This window comes from Mus caroli, unplaced genomic scaffold, assembly GCF_978045245.1.
Source record: "Mus caroli unplaced genomic scaffold, Mus_caroli_1 scaffold_2, whole genome shotgun sequence".
NCBI lineage: Eukaryota > Metazoa > Chordata > Mammalia > Rodentia > Muridae > Mus > Mus caroli.
Genome location: NW_028227257.1, coordinates 12,483,939 through 12,489,495, shown reverse-complemented (window position 1 = coordinate 12,489,495; position 5,557 = coordinate 12,483,939). Strand labels below are relative to the sequence as shown.

The 5,557-nt window shown below is 50.0% G+C and overlaps 1 long non-coding RNA gene and 3 other non-coding genes across 4 annotated transcripts; all 4 read left to right on the top strand.

The window, feature by feature from the left end:
- The first annotated feature begins 336 nt into the window (after nt 1-336).
- On the top strand, nt 337-3,232 carry LOC110310221 (uncharacterized). The gene is made up of 5 exons (XR_002379824.3): nt 337-579; nt 911-1,002; nt 2,521-2,579; nt 2,815-2,857; nt 3,074-3,232. It is a non-coding gene; the product is annotated as an uncharacterized LOC110310221 (long non-coding RNA).
- LOC115030536 (small nucleolar SNORD12/SNORD106) lies at nt 751-843 on the top strand. The gene has a single exon (XR_003836119.1). It is a non-coding gene; the product is annotated as a small nucleolar SNORD12/SNORD106 (small nucleolar RNA).
- Nucleotides 2,360-2,448, top strand: LOC115030535 (small nucleolar SNORD12/SNORD106). The gene has a single exon (XR_003836118.1). It is a non-coding gene; the product is annotated as a small nucleolar SNORD12/SNORD106 (small nucleolar RNA).
- On the top strand, nt 2,638-2,727 carry LOC115030534 (small nucleolar SNORD12/SNORD106). The gene has a single exon (XR_003836117.1). It is a non-coding gene; the product is annotated as a small nucleolar SNORD12/SNORD106 (small nucleolar RNA).
- Nucleotides 3,233-5,557: the final 2,325 nt, after the last annotated feature.

The window sequence follows — 5,557 nt, the reverse complement described above, 5'->3', positions numbered from 1 at the left end:
GCGGCCCGGAGGAAGAGGAGGCCGCGCAGGACGAGGAGGCGGTGCCGCGGGCGCCAGCGAGAGGCCGGGCTCGCCTGCGCCCCCGCCCTCGGGGCGGGCGGAAGGGCGGCGTCGCCTCAGCGCCCGCGGCGGCGGCGGCGGCGGCGGCTGGACTGGCGGCTCCCACGGGCGCGGCGGAGGGGAGGGCGCGGCGGGGGACGGGTTGACTGCGCCCCGGGCGGCCGCAGGTCTCGGCTGGCCCCGGAGCCAGGGGGACGCGGCGGGCGGCTCGTGCGTGCCAAGCGCGACATGGCGCGGAAGCCGAGAAGCCCCGGAGGCCTAGTGAGCACGGGGAGGGGCTAGACACTGGCTGGACAACCATTACGGAGCTGGGGGCGGGCGGCTCGGGGACTACATTTCCCAGGACGCCAAGCGGTCGCGCTCGGAAGTGATGCGCCACGGGCTCAGTGCGCAGGCGCAAGCGCCGCCAAGGTCTATATAAGGAGGGTTCGCCGCCGCTCTCGTCCTTTTGTTCCCGCGGTTCCTAAAGCGTTTGCTGTGTTTTCGATGTCTCGTCTCTGCGGGATTAACTTGCAGATGGTGAGTTGAGTCCACACAGCCCTAGTTTTTTGTTAACCTCTTACCAAGTTTAGTCGCTGTAACCGCTCCTAGTCTCCAAGTGTTGCTTATGGAGCGCCATCCCTAGGTTGACCTTCGAAGAGGTGGTTCAGGTGGAAAAGACGTCTTCTGGTTTGGCCTGGGAAGCTTTTTGCTGGTGTAAATGATGACCTCACTTTTTTCCCCGTCATATCGACAGTGCTGATGTTTTAAAACATTTGCCAGTTTGTCCTGATAAACACCAGCCTTCGAGGACCGTGGTCTCTTTGTTCCTGGTCGAGGATAGGTGGTGATGGACGCTTTTGTTTTGTAGGTTGGCCTGATCAAGCAGGACAGCATGGAGGTTGGAGGAAGAGAAGGGCATCGAGGGAGATGAGAACTCGCCTACCATCTGAAAGTCTCAAGGTATGCATTCGTCTAGTGGCCTAACGTGGCAAACACGTGCTTTGAAGAGCCTTTAAGTGGGCTGTGATAGGGAATTTGATGCAAGACTTAGTGCTGAGTTTAGTTGCTTTAAAAGCGCTGAGGACTGAGCCTTAGTATTATCGAAGTATACTAAGGTCTTACTTCTGTATCTGTACATACAGATGCAGTGCCCTGTTACTATTTAACATGGCCTGGTAGAACTGCCTGAGAAAAGGGCTGATTAAGAAAATAGTCCCATTGAGATCAGCCTGTAGCACATTTTCTTGGCAGTTGATATGGGAGGGTTCAGCAGCTTCTGGGTGCAGTGTCTGAGCCGGGTTGAAATTTCCTTTGTATACGCGTGGTATTTAGAAAGGCAATGAAACATATCTGCTAGTATTTGCAGGCTAGTACTTTTCAAGATGATGTGACTGCGGGTCGTGGTGGCACACGCCTTTAATCCCAGCACTTGGGAGGCAGGCGGATTTCTGAGTTCGAGGCCAGCCTGGTCTACAAAGTGAGTTTCAGGGCTATATAGAGAAACCCTGTCTCAAAAAAACCAAAAATAAAAAGATGATGTGGCAATGGCTGTCCTCCATTACTGTATTCTGACATCCACGCTGACCCACTCAGATAAAAATGTGAATATGCCCTAAATCAAGTACGCCGGAGAGTTGGCTTAGTGGTTAAGAGCACTGACCCCTCTTTCGAGGGGTCCTAAGTTAAATGCCCAGCAACCACATGGTGGCTCACAACCATCTGTAATGGGGTCTGGTGCCCTCTTATGGTGTCTGAAGAGAGCAATGGTGGTGTACTCATGCATAAAATATATAAATAAATCTTACCCTTAAAAAAGGTAGGCCCAGCCGGGCGTGGTGGCGCACGCCTTTAATCCCAGCACTCGGGAGGCAGGCAGATTTCTGAGTTCCGAGGCCAGCCTGGTCTACAAAGTGAGTGCCAGGATAGCCAGGGCTACACAGAGAAACCCTGTTCGAAAAAAAAAAAAAGGTAGGCCCAGGCAAGGTGACTTAAGTTGAGGCAAGCCTAGAGACTGAAGGGTGCTATGTTGTCTGAACAATTGACATCATTTGCAAGTGGACAGTGCCAGTCAGAGTTGTATATGTGAGACAGTTGCATTTGGGGTTTGTTGCTCGAGTCGATGGGCATCTCAGGTCATACGTGAGTCCTGGTACATAATGTTGAAACCTTCCAAGGCGATTGTGAATATCTCAGCAAGTCCCATTCCTTTAGCTAGTAATTTGAGACACTGGTATTACAGCTGTCTCCTATAAAGGAGATGCAGTCCTAACTAGCTGTCTATCTAGTCCTTGGTGTCAAGCTCAGCAGCCTCCCACAGACAGGCATGTGTGATGACACAACTTTTTTCCCCATCAGATCGACCATGTTGATCACATTCTTTTAAGCCAGTATGTCTGACATGCCTGCCTGACAGTACCCACTGCTGCAGTGCCCTTGGTGTTCAGGTAATTGACAGGTTATTTCTGCATTTTATCTCAGGTTTGCTGACAGACAAAACCAGGCTTTGAATGGAGCATGAACTCCTGAGGCGAGCACTGGTGAGTGGTTTCCACGCGCCCATCTTCTAGTATAGACTTTGTTTCTGACATAAACTTGGCTGGTGAACTGATGATATCATTTCTTTCCCCGTCAGATCGACCCTGTTGATCTCAAATACTAATTGCCAGTTTTGTCTGATGCATCAGCCCCAGGAATAATTCGTTGTTGGAATAATTCGTTGTTGGCTTTAACCTATTTCACTTGATAATGGTTTCATCGATTTATTTTCTATAGGCCTGAGGGAGCCAAGGATGCCGGTGTTGGTCTGATCTTTCAGGTGAGGTTCTTTTACTGTTTTAACCTGTTTCTAGGGATGTTATGACAAGTGTGGAGAGTGACGGGTGTGTTTGATTCTTGGCTTTTGCTGCTGTTGAGGTTCCCGGTGGGATTCAAGTTCACCATGTCACTTGCTAAGTGAGGTTGGCGGGGGGGGGGGGGGGGGGGGATGTGTTCAGCCGGAAAAGCCTATCAACATTTTTACTTTTCTCTTTAGGTACTTTTGGAATACAGAACCCCAGCTGTGTTCCTGCTGCCCAGCCCCATGAGGCCATGCAGAATGCAAAGAAGAGTTACTTTGGGCTGGGGAGTAGTGGTATCATGTGCACAACTGCTGGAAATAATAAAAAATATTGACTGTCCGTAGAAATAAAAATCTGACTGTGCCTTGTTTCTTGGGTTGGGTGGGCCTACAGCTGCTTCCTGTGAACATTTCCCACTGCCTAAGTGGGACAGCTGTGAGTAGTTATCACCCTGGTGCTAGCTTATAAGTTACAGGTCAGCCTGGCTTGCAGAGCATCTCCAGCTTTGTGGGTGGGGCCCAGGGATCACAGGCTTGCTTTCATGTGTGTGTGCGCCACTTGGGTTGACCTCAAGCCTGATTGGTCCTGCCTTTGTCCTGAGTACTGGGACGAGAAGCAGCTGCCATCATGCCCAGCCCATTGACTGATTAGTATGATTTAGACCTGTTTTGTGTAGACAAGTACTTGCCACTCTGCAGGTGAGAAGTGGCAACCAAGGATATCTGGACTTGGAGGTGACTTTGGCTCAGGTAAGTGGGCCTGAGTTCTTTTAGGTCCAGTGGCCCTATGGTGGGTGATGCATGGTTTGCCTGGCTGCTTCTCAACAGCCTCTTCTGAGCTCAATCCCTCTGTTTACCACACTTTTTTAAAGATTTATTACATGTAAGTACACTGTAGCTGTCTTCAGACACTCCAGAAGAGGGCGCCAGGTCTCGTTACTGATGGTTGTGAGCCACCATGTGGTTGCTGGGATTTGAACTCTGGACTCACTGAGCCATCTCACCAGCCCCTACCACACTTTTTAAAAAGATTGTGTAATGAGTACACTGGCTGTCTTCAGACAGACAGCAGAAGGGGGCATCGGATTCCATTATAGATGGTTATGAGCCACCGTGTGGTTGCTGGGACTTGAACTCAGGACCTCTGGAAGACCAGCCAGTGTGCTTTTAGCACACTGTTAACCTGCCAGGCTCCATGCCAATCAGTGCTTAGCAAATTGTATGACTTAACCACCTTCCTATAGTACAGAGGTCATCCCCCCACCCCAGCTTTACAGATGGAACATAGAAGTTACAAATGGCTCTGCAGTGTCCTGGGCAGACAAGATCATGGATGTTACAATTTCCATAGAACATTCTCCCTCCCATATATTGAGACAGCCTATATCTCAGGCTGGTCTTGGACTCAGGTCTCTCTGCCTCCTCAAGTGCTGGGATTAAAGGTGTGCAGCACTGACAGGCTCAAGTTAAGACTGCCTGTATGTAGGTATTACTGAGTGCCCGTGATTGTTGACCCCTACACCTGATTCTCTTGGGCTTCTGGGCATTGCTCCCTGTGTGGCCCCTGCAAACACGGGTCTTTTACAGTTTCCAACCCCAAGCTTTGGACTGACCCTTGAATAGTTTTGGAAATATCTTCTGCAGGAGCCACTCTTACGTAGCAGTAAGGCTGGGGTGGAAACAGACTAGAACTGCCTCTGCTGGCGACCAGGCAGCTTACTAGCTGCTTTCTCCTAGCCCCGTCTTCATCCTGCTGGACCTTGATTCCATCCCTCCAGATCGCATCATTTCCCACAAGGCAGGGAGTGTTGACAAATGTATTTCCATGCTTGCCAGGCCATAAGCATTTAAAACAGTCCTTCTGGTGTTACCCAGCCTCTTGTCATCACCCCCGACACACACACACACACACACACACACTAGGTCTCAAATGGGTAATCAGAGCCACAGAGCCTGTGAGCAAAGCATTCAGCAGAGTCAGAGGTGCCAGAAGGGACAGTGGGCCCTCTACATTTAACAACCCTTTCCGTTTGGGAAAAGATCTGTTGTCTTCTCTTTTGGATCCACTTGAAATCTCCCTGCCCGGTTTAACAGCACATGCACGCACCATGCTCAAGTTGCTGGGAGGGCTGGCTGCTTGGACTTCAGAGGTCAGTTCAACTGATACTTTTAAGCAAGACACAGTATCTTATATCAGTTTCCCCAGGGTGTGTCTCTAAAGCCCTTTCAAAACTATGTGGGCCTGGAGAGATGGCTCAGTGGTTAAGAGCACAGACTGACTGCTCTTCCGAAGGTCCTGAGTTCAAATACCAGTAACCACATGGTGTCTTATAACCATCCGTAATGAGATCTGATGCCTTTTTCTGGCGTGTCTGAAGACAGTTGCAGTGTACTCTTAAAAAATTTATGTGTATGGGTGTTTTGTTTGTATGTCTGCACCACATGTATGCAGTGCCCACAGGCATGAGAAGGGCATCATGTTCCCTGGAGGTGAAGTTACCATGACTAATAAGCCATCATATGGGTGCTAGAACTCCAACCTGGGCCTTCAGAAAGGGCAGCCAGTAATCTTAACCACTGGTCCATGCTTCTAGCCTTTTAAGATATATTTTATTTATTTGTGTACACTGTAGATGTTTACAGACACACCAAAAGAGGGCATCAGATCCCATTACAGAT